Source organism: Ranitomeya imitator, chromosome 4, assembly GCF_032444005.1.
Source record: "Ranitomeya imitator isolate aRanImi1 chromosome 4, aRanImi1.pri, whole genome shotgun sequence".
NCBI classification, from domain to species: Eukaryota; Metazoa; Chordata; class Amphibia; order Anura; family Dendrobatidae; genus Ranitomeya; species Ranitomeya imitator.
This window is the reverse complement of record NC_091285.1, coordinates 378,890,219-378,902,954: the sequence shown is the minus strand read 5'-3', so window position 1 is coordinate 378,902,954 and position 12,736 is coordinate 378,890,219.

The following is a 12,736-nucleotide window of genomic DNA, read 5'->3' as shown; positions in this document are numbered from 1 at the left end:
ATCTAGATAAGTTCCTTAAGGGGTCTAGTTTCCAAACTGGTGTCACTTGAGGGGTTTTCACTTTTTAGGCACATCAGGGGCTCTCTAAACGTGACATGGCGTCCCATCTCAATTCCAGCCAATTCTGCATTGAAAAAGTCAAACGGCGCTCCTTCACTTCTAAGTTCTGCGGTGCGTCCAAAAAGTGGTTTACCCCCACATATGGGGTATTGTCGTATTCAGGAGAAATTGCATAACAAAATTTATGGTTACATTTCTGTTTTTACACATGTGAAAATAAAAAAAATGGTTCTGAATTAAGATGTTTGCAAAAAAAAGTTAAATGTTCATTTTTTCCTTCCACATTGTTTCAGTTCCTGTGAAGCATGTAAAGGGTTAATAAACTTCTTGAATGTGGTTTTGAGAACCTTGAGGGGTGTAGTTTTTAGAATGGTGTCACACTTGGGTATTTTCTATCATATAGACCCCTCAAAATGACTTCAAATGTGATGTGGTCCCTAAAAAAAAATGGTGTTGTAAAAATGAGAAATTGCTGGTCAACTTTTAAACCTTATAACTCCCTAACAAAAAAAAAATTTGTTTCCAAAATTGTGCTGATGTAAAGTAGACATGTGGGAAATGTTATTTATTAACTATTTTTCGTGACATATCTCTCTGATTTAAGGGCATAAAAATACAAAGTTTGAAAATTGCAAAATTTTAAAAATTTTCGCCATATTTCCGTTTTTTTCATAAATAATCGCAAGTAATATCGAAGAAATGTTACCACTAACATGAAATACAATATGTCATGAAAAAACAATCTCAGAATCAGTGGGATCTGTTGAAGCGTTCCAGAGTTATAACCTCATAAAGTGACAGTGGTCAGAATTGCAAAAATTGGCTCGGTCATTAAGTACCAAATTGGCTCTGTCACTAAGGGGTTAAAGCTGTTGTCTGGTACCTTACACTGTGTCTCATAGGGTGCTTTCAGATTGCGCTCCAGCACCCAATCAATGGCCTCGTTGGGGCTTTTGTTTAAACCCCCCACAAAACAGAATTCAGATTTATGTGCCGATGGGGCCATAGACTATGAAGGTATCGGATAAGCAAAACTGCGTTGTGCATTATTTTCGAGTTTGTATGCCTACTGGAGGCAAACATTCAGACATAGTAGACTGCATCTGAGTATCCACTTCCAATAGGTGTATATGTCCGAAAATTATGCATGGTAGAGTACTAATATACTCTATGGCCCTGTCGGCGCATACGTCCAAATCGTGTTTTGCGGGGGCTTCAGACGTAAGCCCCGAAAGGGGCCACTGAACGGGTGCCAGAACGCAATGGGAAAGTACCCTTATAAATTACCCTACAGCCCCATAGAGCAGAGAGAGGGTTACTGAGGAAGAGAGGAAAAAAGCAACAAAAGGGAAAATTATAGAAAGATAACCTTAATAGTTTAAGTAAAAAGATTGGCCCACATTGGCAGCAAGACTACAAAGGAGCGTGTAAGCCATGGACAGTCTTTCCTAGAAATCCTATTTTGCAGTCAAATGTTTAGCGGAAAGAGAGAGAGACAAACCCAGACATGTCGTCCAGCAAACAAATACAAGCGCTTAAGTGTATCATGAGATTGCATTTAAGCTTTATTTGTGCCAGAGCTACAAACCTTCATTCTGGAACAGTTCATGACAGGTCATGGGCCCATTAGATTAGCTCCAGAAACATTGGATTTTAGACGGTTTCAACATAAATTGAACAATTTTATGGCTATGAAGAAGTTAATTGAATAAGATGTCAAATATTTTTTTTCCTTAGAATCTGTGAAAAACCCAGATCATGCTCCCTTTTAAAATAGATGTTTGTATGTTTGTTGATTTGGTGTCCTGTTATCAGTGACATCCACAAGGCCCACCGATATCTGTGCAGCGATCATACCACCAAAAGAATGACAACCATAGAACTCCATATACAGTGTTTGAAACACTCTCCTTAAATAGTGGCATCTTCGCAGTGGGGGTCCCTGATAAACAGTGACAACTATAGGCAATATTAGGTTGTGAAGACCACCATTTAGCCGCAGGACATGGAACCACCTTACAACCTATCATAGTCAAATATAGATGGAGTGGACATGGCTGTGCATAAACTTGGCCCTCTCCACTCAATGGTTTATGGGTGTGATGGAGATAAATTGCTACCAATTTTCTTAAAGATCAAAACAGAGCCACAATTATGTATGGCCACTTTGACACCTTTTTGCTTGGCTTGCATAAAATTACCAAGTGGCCATCATGAATGGTGGGGGCTGGGAGTTCTCTAGATCCCCAAGGTGTAAAAGTGACAGAACATATGCTCCTTGTAGCATTTTTGTCAGCTGTTTCTGGTCAAAACTTCCAATTTTCCCAAAAGAGTCACTGTGCCTCCCCAAACATGCCGCTGATGATAGACCCGTTACGTTAGGAGTCTCGGAAACTAATTTTGGCAACAAATGGATTGCATCCACAATCCAGGTCTCCCTGGATCTGGGACACTTCAGGCAATGGAGAATATTTTCATGATTAATTTAATGCAGCCTCATTTATCTCACTGAGGACACTTGATTCAACAACTGGAACTAAATCGCAGCTTTTCTAGTAGAAGAATGAACCTCCTTATTAAAACATTTGAGTTAAAGCAGTTTACTTATTTCACATTTTTATTCTCATTATCTATTAATCCAATTCATTACTTTTTCGTTGCTTTCATTTAAATGAGCTCTGGATGAAAATATGTTTTGAAATTGAGCCCAATGATGCATTATTATAATATTTCTTATTGAATATAATTGCCATAACTTGAGAAAATTTTAATATATATGTAAATCAAGCCTGGTCACAGTTGTGCTCCTAAAAGGGACGGATAAGTAAAAAAATGAAGGCTGTGGTAATAAATCTCTTGTTTGAAATTTAATTTAATCGCAGTTTAACTAAGCCGAGTAAATGTAAAATGTGAAAGTGTAATATTTAATTTCATTAATTTAGGCAAGGGACATCATTTCTTTTCTCCACTAGAAGGCAGCATTTTCATTTCTATGATCTTTTACTTATTTATAGTAGTCAGTCGCTGTGATTTATACCATTCAGAAAATCACAGTTTACTTCTTAATGGGTCAGCATTACAATAACATTTAATATTAGATAACATCAAGGTTTTTTTTTTATTTTACATGATTTTACATGTGAAAAAACCCAATGTGTAATATTTACCGTAATCATATTATGTATCTTGATTTAATTTGTGACTATCGACATACCAAATATATCAGAGCTCAATTTTTTTTTTTACTCTAGTTTGATATCACAGTGACCTGTTTGTAGTTTATCACAGGATGCAGATTACCCTATTGCAGTAATTTAACATGAACTTCTGCATTTGTTTTTTTCTACTAATTTATCATCATTACCTTTTGTTATTTTCACTTTATGTAAAAAAAAATAAAATAATATAGCACATTGGATAGACAATAACTCCATAGAACTAATGTTCTGGTCTTTGTTCCATCATGGTTTATGTATGATACAGTGTGTGTATTTTCACACTGATTCCAAAGCGTTTGATACCGTGCCGCACAAGAGGTTGGTACACAAAATGAGAATGCTTGGTATGGGGGAAAATGTGTGTAAATGGGTTAGTAACTGGCTTAGTGATAGAAAGCAGAGGGTGGTTATAAATGGTATAGTCTCTAACTGGGTCGCTGTGACCAGTGGGGTACCGCAGGGGTCGGTATTGGGACCTGTTCTCTTCAACATATTCATTAATGATCTGGTAGAAGGTTTACACAGTAAAATATCGATATTTGCAGATGATACAAAACTATGTAAAGCAGTTAATACAAGAGAAGATAGTATTCTGCTACAGATGGATCTGGATAAGTTGGAAACTTGGGCTGAAAGGTGGCAGATGAGGTTTAACAATGATAAATGTAAGGTTATACACATGGGAAGAGGGAATCAATATCACCATTACACACTGAACGGGAAACCACTGGGTAAATCTGACAGGGAGAAGGACTTGGGGATCCTAGTTAATGATAAACTTACCTGGAGCAGCCAGTGCCAGGCAGCAGCTGCCAAGGCAAACAGGATCATGGGGTGCATTAAAAGAGGTCTGGATACACATGATGAGAGCATTATACTGCCTCTGTACAAATCCCTAGTTAGACCGCACATGGAGTACTGTGTCCAGTTTTGGGCACCGGTGCTCAGGAAGGATATAATGGAACTAGAGAGAGTACAAAGGAGGGCAACAAAATTAATAAAGGGGATGGGAGAACTACAATACCCAGATAGATTAGCGAAATTAGGATTATTTAGTCTAGAAAAAAGACGACTGAGGGGCGATCTAATAACCATGCATAAGTATATAAGGGGACAATACAAATATCTCGCTGAGGATCTGTTTATACCAAGGAAGGTGACGGGCACAAGGGGGCATTCTTTGCGTCTGGAGGAGAGAAGGTTTTTCCACCAACATAGAAGAGGATTCTTTACTGTTAGGGCAGTGAGAATCTGGAATTGCTTGCCTGAGGAGGTGGTGATGGCGAACTCAGTCGAGGGGTTCAAGAGAGGCCTGGATGTCTTCCTGGAGCAGAACAATATTGTATCATACAATTATTAGGTTCTGTAGAAGGACGTAGATCTGGGTATTTATTATGATGGAATATAGGCTGAACTGGATGGACAAATGTCTTTTTTCGGCCTTACTAACTATGTTACTATGTTACTATGATTCGTCAGTGTCTGTTTACTATATGTGTCAGTAGCTCCAATAGAAGACAAAGGCCTGAAAGGGTCCTTTTGTCCTACACCCAGAGGAGATTAGTGAGTTTCCAGCTTTTATAGCTCTGCAGACTGCATAATTCCATACAGAGGCATGTACAGCCTGGACATCATATGCAGAAGATACATTATTATTCATAAAATAGAGGACTGAGAAACTGGGAAACATTCCTAAATATTTTTTTCAGGGAATGATCAACCTTGTGCTGTGATCTGATCTGTGATGTAAAAAGACATATCTCCCATACACAATGTGAAAGGAGCCTTATACACTATTCTGGCAGTCAGAGAGCAACTGAAGTTGCTTGCTCTGTTGTTTCCACGGTAACATCAACATACTCGCACGCATGAACTTTTGGATATGTGACCTTTACTCATGAGAACACATTCAGTGCAGTTTACAATAACAGAATATCCAAGTCTACAAAGTGTAAAGCAGTAAGGAGGCTGAAAAGTATTCAAGAATATAGAGCAAGGTGTAAGTCAGCAAATGGCATTGTACTGTTTTTGTTATTACCCTGCAGTAGAAAACTGTAAGCAAGCATTTCAGTTACTGTGTATAGAGGAAAATTTATCATGAAGCCCAAAATCTGTATGAAGGGAAAAAGGGGATTTGAAGCCCCACATCAGAGCAAAGCACGGACTCCTAAAAATATACCTCTTAGTACTAATTAGTGCAGAATTTGTACATATATATATAGAGAGAGATAAAAAGAGAGATACATATAATAATATATTCTACGCCCGGGTGGCGATCATTTATATTGGTATGTGTTCTCCATCCTGGTATGTGCTGCTTCCATCCTGCGCCCTAATCTTATCATGTGCTGCTACCATCTTGCACCCCCTTCCTGTCATGTGCAGCCCCCATCCTGCGCCCCCTTCCTGTCATATGAAGCCCCCATCCTGCGCCCTCATCCTGTTTTGTGTGCCTCCATCTTGTCATGTGCTACTCTCATCCTTCATCTGCAGTGCCCCAGGGTCCTGGTCGTTGCAGTAATGTCATACTTCCACCAGGGGGAGTGATGTTACGTCTGGAGGCAATAAAGGTGTAACGTAGTCCGTCTAACGGACTGCCAGAACGCAGTGTGAACCCAGCCTAAGACAGCACCCCATAGGCAGACCCTGTAGTATAAGGCAGCACCCCATAGGCAGACTCTGTAGTATAAGGCAGCACCCCCTACAGGCAGGCCCTGTAGTATAAGGCAGCATCCCTCCATAGGCAGACACTGTAGTATAAGGCAGCACACCCCACAGGCAGACTCTGTAGTATAAGGCAGCACCCCCCACAGGTAGATTCTGTAATATAAGGCAGCAGCCCCCACAGGCAGACCCTGTAGTATAAGGCAGCACCCCCCGCCACAGGCAGACTCTGCAGTATAAGGCAGCCCCCATAAAGAAAAACAATAAATAAATACTCACCTCTTTTCTTCCTGGTTCCTGCGCTGCTCAATCCTCCCGCTCATCTCCTGACAGCGAGCACCAGGCAGTGACGTCATCACGCCCCCCTGTTAGTGTCTGCGTCAGTGACATCAGATGCTGACAGGGGGATGATGGGAGAAGGAGTGTAGCGCTCCTTCCCTCATCAATGCGGTCAGCTGCATCGGCTAGATGCCGATATAGTTGACCCTGCGATGACAGGCGGGGGCCCACTGCTGGCACCGGCCCCCCTGCCTGCTCAGGGGCCCATAGCGGCCGGGCGGCAGAGCAGGGAATCGATTCTCCCTGTTCTACCACACAATGTAACTGTATAGGCATGCTGTGCATACCAATACAGTTACAGTAGCATAGGTCCGGGTGGGCCCCCTCTGAACACCAGGCCCAGGGCAATGGCCCCCTTTGCCCCACCGGTAGCTATGCTACTGAAGAATGTAATAAAGGGGGATGCCGGAGGATGTAATGACAGGAGGAGGGGGAGTGTAGGGCGCCACAGGATGCGATAAAGGAAGGGGAGAGTGGGGGACACTGGAGGATACGATAACGTAAGGGGGGAGTGGGGATCGTCAGAGGATGCAATAATGGAAGGGGTTGTGGGGGACACCAGAGGAAGCGATAGCGGGAGTGGGGGACACCGGAGATTGCTGTATGCGTTCAGTGCTTACGCATACTGCGATCTCCTGGGCCACAATCCTCATCCCCAGATGCGTAACTCTGTGGGGTCCAGACTGCACAGACGCGTCGCGCTTGCGCAGTCTATAAAGGCTTCGGACAGAGTGACGCTCGTTGCATTATACTATATATATGTAAAGGTGTGACCAGGACTTTTATATGCCTTTCCCTCTTAAGACAGCGTTTGTACAAAGTGTGTGAATTCATTGCATTTTTGTGATTGTTATGATATGTGAAACTGCACAGTTTTATAGGCACTGTAAATTAATGTAATGTATTGTCATTAATGTATAATGCAGTTTATGCATAGCATATAGGTAAAGTACAGGATTAAGTTTAGAGCATCAGATATAGGACAGGCCTCATAATTTAGATTAGGAATGGGAAATATTTAATTGTGGGCAAATTAGTTATAGGAAGTGAAGCACAGGGTTAGATACAGTTAATATGTTCGGGACCAGCCCAGCATGGGAGGGGTAGCTTTTTAAAAAGGAGAGCACTTCCCAGATAGATAGAGTTGGAGATTATATTTCAGATAGATAAAGTGTTAGCATCAGTTCAAGGCCAGAGGGCTGAAGGTCAGTGGTCACAAGAAGTACAAACAGTTTAGCTGTATGAGAACATCGGCAACTGCCTTCAGCAGACATTCCTGTAAAGTCTGGAGCCTACGACCCGAACTAGGCTCTGGGAAGCTTGCCTTATTCCCTTCCAACAAGTGAAAGCCAGGTGGGGAAACGCGTGACAGCATGAGACAGGTCTTATGGAAACTGCAAAGTCGAATGGAGAATATGGAAAGGTACTGTGCTGTAATATCAATTGAACTCAGACTGGTAAGTAAAGTTTGACTGATAAGAAGCGAGTGTCCCCTAAATTGTGTGCCGCGGATCCTGGATCAGAGGATGCGGATGCAGCTGAGGCCTCTGGTCTGAAAGTGATTACAGCGTATGACATTGATGGGCAGAGACACTGTTTATTTGTGGGGTGCCGGGGTCTGGGAATGCAGCCTCTTGAAAATGACTACCACCATGTGCACTAGATAGATATGAGATAGATAGATAGATAGATGATAGATAGATAGATAGATAGATAGATAGATAGATAGATGATAGATAGATAGATAGATAGAGAGATAGATAGATAGATAGATAGATAGATGATAGATAGATAAATAGATAGATAGATAGATAGATAGATAGATAGATAGATAGATAGATAGATAGATAGTGGAACAAAGTAGGCCACCACAAATATTGCCAATGCAGGTTCCTGGCACTATAGTTTATGGGGGCAATCTGTTAAATCTATTGGCGACTGATATTAAGGTGGAAATGAGTTACTCACATATATGAAAAGCTGTTTTGATGGAATATACCATAATGATTTCTAGAAAATTGTGTAGAAATGAAAAAAATTAGTAAGAGAAGGAAAAGCTTTATCAAGGATATGCCACACTTCATGTCTATTTCTATAGAGGCATTGACTCTGTATTTCAGTGAATTGTCACAGAGCACAGCAGAAAGAGTTAAACACCAAATTCAGTTCTGCTGCATCTGTTCTACCATTTCCTTCATTCAGATTAATTTACTGCAAAATGCAGATCTGGAAATATACTGTATGTTAAAACATATGTTTATTCATGGCACTTTCACACATCAGTGAACATCAGCTATAAAATATTTGTTACATTTATTCTTATTGGAGGAACACATTAACAAGGAACAGAAATGTAGTAGCTAACTAATATAAAAAGCTATTTCTAGGGAGAACAGTGATATTGTCAGCACCACGGACAGCTCCATTTTGTTTCTTTAACAAGACAGTGTATAATGTGCCCATTGATTTAAACCTTTTAAATAAGAATTTTTGCAAATAAATTATGTTGCCATATGTGCCTGTGAGTAGCGCTATCGCTGCTCTCTCAGTTCTGATCACATGACCCCCAGCTGCAGCGGCCACTGACATCCCCTGATGTCATATTAATTTTTGGACTCCCTTGCATCACCCAGGTGTGACCCAGTCATATATACACCTCCTGATTGACAGGGCTGTGGTCGGGGTTTCACCGCACATCACTGCCCAGTACCCAGTGCGCTCTTCCCTCTCCCTCTCGCCTCTCCCTCTCATTTTTGTTTATACATGGTTTAATATTGATTGCAAAAAGGAGGAACGCAGCAGCACTCTGTAGAGACCAATACACATGCAAACACAAAATCTGTCATAATTGCTGAGTAAACTGTAATAAAAAGTAAAAAAAAATTTAAATTACTTACAAAAGTGAAGGTTCTTAGCAGTTGTTACCTTCTCCTTTCTGACTCTGAACCCCACCCATCAGCCCAAGGCTGTTTATAATCAACTCTAGCCCCTACGAGCCTACTTTAATGTGCAAGCTTGTAACCCAGGAGAGGCATGTTTGCCCATTCACACTAAAGACTTCTATAGCACAAGAGAGGCGAGTATTAGATGATATGACCCATCAGAGAAGTGTCGCCTTGTCGCAGTTGATGGGCTCACATGAATTGGTCAATTTATGTGCTAAGAACCTTCGCTTTTGTAAGTAATTTTTTTACATTTTTTTTTTTACTTTTTATTACAGTTTACTCAGCAATTATAACAGATTTTGTTTTTGCATGTGTATTGGTCTCTACAGAGTGCTGCTGCTTTCCTCCTTTTTGCAAGTTATGTATTCATTGCAGTAGGCACCTGTTCATACTATATGGAGGTGCAGGTCAGGTTTTTTGTTCTATAATTTTATATTGGTTTAATTTATACAGCTCTGGCAAAAATTAAGAGACCACTGCAAAATTTTCAGTTTGTCTGATTTTTCTTTTTATAGGTATATTTTTTAGTAAAATGTAAATTGTTCTTTTATTCTATAAACCACTGACAACATGTCTCCAAATTTACAAGAAATGCATTTTGTATTTATTTTCTCAAAATGAGAAATGGTCAAAATAACAAAAAAATGCATTGCTTGCAGACCTCAAATAATGCAAAAAAAAAACCCAAGTTCATAATCATTTAGAAACAACAATAGTAATGTTTTAACTCGGGAAGAGTTCAGAAATCAATATTTTGTGGAATAACCATAATTTTTATTCACAGCTTTTATGCGTCTTGGCATGCTTTCCACCAGTCTATCACACTGCTGTTGGGTGACATTATGCCACTTCTGGTACAAAACTTTAAGCGGTTCTTCTTTGTTTGATGGCTTGTAACTATCCATCTTCCTCTTGATTACATTCCAGAGGTTTTTAATGGGGTTCAGGTCTGGAGATTGGACTGGCCATGACAAGGATTTGATGCGGTGGTCCTTCATCCGCACCTTGATTGACCTAGCTGTGTGGCATGGCACATTGTCTTGCTGGAAAAACCAGTCCTCAGAGTAGAGGAGCATTGCCTGAGCAGAAGGAATCAACTGTTTTTCCTGGATAACCTTGATTCATAAGTCCTTCACAAAGATTACCCTGCCCAATTCCAGCCTTGCTGAAGCATCCCCAGATCATCACAGATCCTCCACCAAATTTCACAGTGGGTGCAAGACACTGTGGCTTGTATGCCTCTCCAGTTCTCCGTCTAACTATCAGATGACCAGGTGTTGGGCAAAGCTTAAAATTAGATTAATCAGAGAAGATTACCTTACTCCAGTCCTATATGGTCCAATCTTTATGGTCTTTGGCAAGCTTCAGCCTGGCTCTCCTTTGCTTGTCGTTGATGAAAGGCTTTTTTCTAGCTTTACATGACGAGTCCTGCCTCTAGGAGCCTGTTGCGAACTGTTCTTGCTGTGCACTTCACCCCAGCTGCCATTTGCCATTCCTTTTGTAGGTCACTTGATGTCATCCTGCGGTTGCTGAGTGACATTCGAATAAGATGACAGTCATCCCGGTCATTGGAGAGTTGTTTTCGCCCTCTGCCATCTGTAGCTTTGTTGTCCCCTATGTCTGCTGCTTGACCTTGTTGTAATGGACTGCCGTCTTAGAAATTTTAAGGATGGAGGCAACATGACGCTCACTGTGTCCCTCTGGTAGTAAAGCCAGAATTGAGGCCTTCTTTTCTTCGCTCAAGACTTTTTAACTGCTTTGGCATGGTTCAAAGTTATTTTTTCATTCCTATTACTTTTGGGATATTACTAGCACTTGTTTTGCTATCCAGCTTGTCCTATTGCAAGAAGATTGTGAACACCACAGCAGTGTTTTTTTATACTTTCCTTCGTTAAATAAGATTTGGTTCAGGTGATCACCTAATCAGAAGAACATTAAGTAGAATGAGGTGTACTCTGGTTGGAATTCAACTGACACTGGAGTGGAGTGGCTGTCAGACATCTAGAGAAGCTGATTTTTATAAAGCTATGCAGTGGTCTCTTAATTTTTGCCAGAGTCGTATATATATATTCTTTTTTTTTTTAAATACCCTGATAAGTCCGTTTCACCAAAAGAAAAATGTTGTGTAATAGGGGATAATATGGACTTTTGATTATGGCCAGGTTCCAGTTTGGGGAACTGCTCACAAGGACGTGGTAACAGAGATGGATATAGCACAATTGCAGTCTCTATATTAGTGCATAATAGTAATAAGAGCCAATCGTTAAATAATGCCAGCATCTCTGCATGTCTCCATTCCTCCCTCCCAGCAGGGACGACGTCTTACTCATCACCTAGGCTGCCCTGCCATGTCCTTTGCTCCGATTCTCGTGTGCCAAAGTCTGCGCGTGCCATACAGGTCTCTTGGCATTCCATTTAAAACATGAGTTCCTAGTCTCTTAAAGAGACAGTGCTCAATCCTAATGTGTCACCAGCAACAACTGGGAGGCAAATGTTCAAAAATTGTGTTATTCAGTCTGCAAGCTGCTAGTCAGTTGTCAGATCTCCTTTTCTATCCAGTTTAACCTTTACCAGCCTAGTTTGAATTTATACTTTGAGCCTGAAACTGATCCAATGTTACTTTAACCTGAAACCGCACCTGTGGTACCTGAACCTGAAACAGCTCTGGTGGTACCTGAACCTGAAACTGCTCCAGCAGTACCTGAACCTGAAGTTGCTCAATGGTTTCTTTGCCTGAAACCCCACTTGTGGTTTCTGAACCTGAAACCATTCCAGCAGTGGCTGAACAGTACCTGTGGTTTAAACTTGGTCTCGTCTGAACCAGCTCCAATATCTGTCCCACCAGAATCCAGTCCCGCCTTGGACTCCGAGTCTGTGGCTGCTGTCCTGACCCTAGGGATCAGCTGCTGCATTACTGAGGTCTGCCCTTGAGTGGGACCTGACATCTACCTGTGGCTTAAGTCAAACCCTACCATCAGGGCCTCTTGTCATAACCCAGGTGGTTGCTTAGTTACGTCCCTCCACGCTCTCCTCCGTCTGTGGCGCAGCTGGTCCATGATTCACCAGCATGAGACCTTACACATGGAGGTCCACTCAGCGTCTTTGACAGAAACTGGACCCCTACCTGACCACGGCACAACAGGAGTGGAAGATAAACCCCTATTCACTTCTATACCTCACAGTCTTGCTTTTGTTGTTTTTCTGACAGACCATACATATGTTCAAAGAAGTTCTTGTGGTTTCTAGTCCTCTTAAGTGATTAGGATGACTAACACTGGTCTTTTTAAAATGCATGGCAGTTGATAGCTAGTGTTCTCATGCATTGTGGAGACACATCGGTCTACTAGTATTTTGGGTGTAATACTACACGCACACACACGCACACTCAGTATTGTGGGTATGGATATAGGTTTATCTAAATTATGGCTACATTCCCAGCAGCACAGTTCTTTCAACTCTGCTCCATCCATTCCTGCAATATACCCTAGAAGACTATTTCTCCAAGCCACG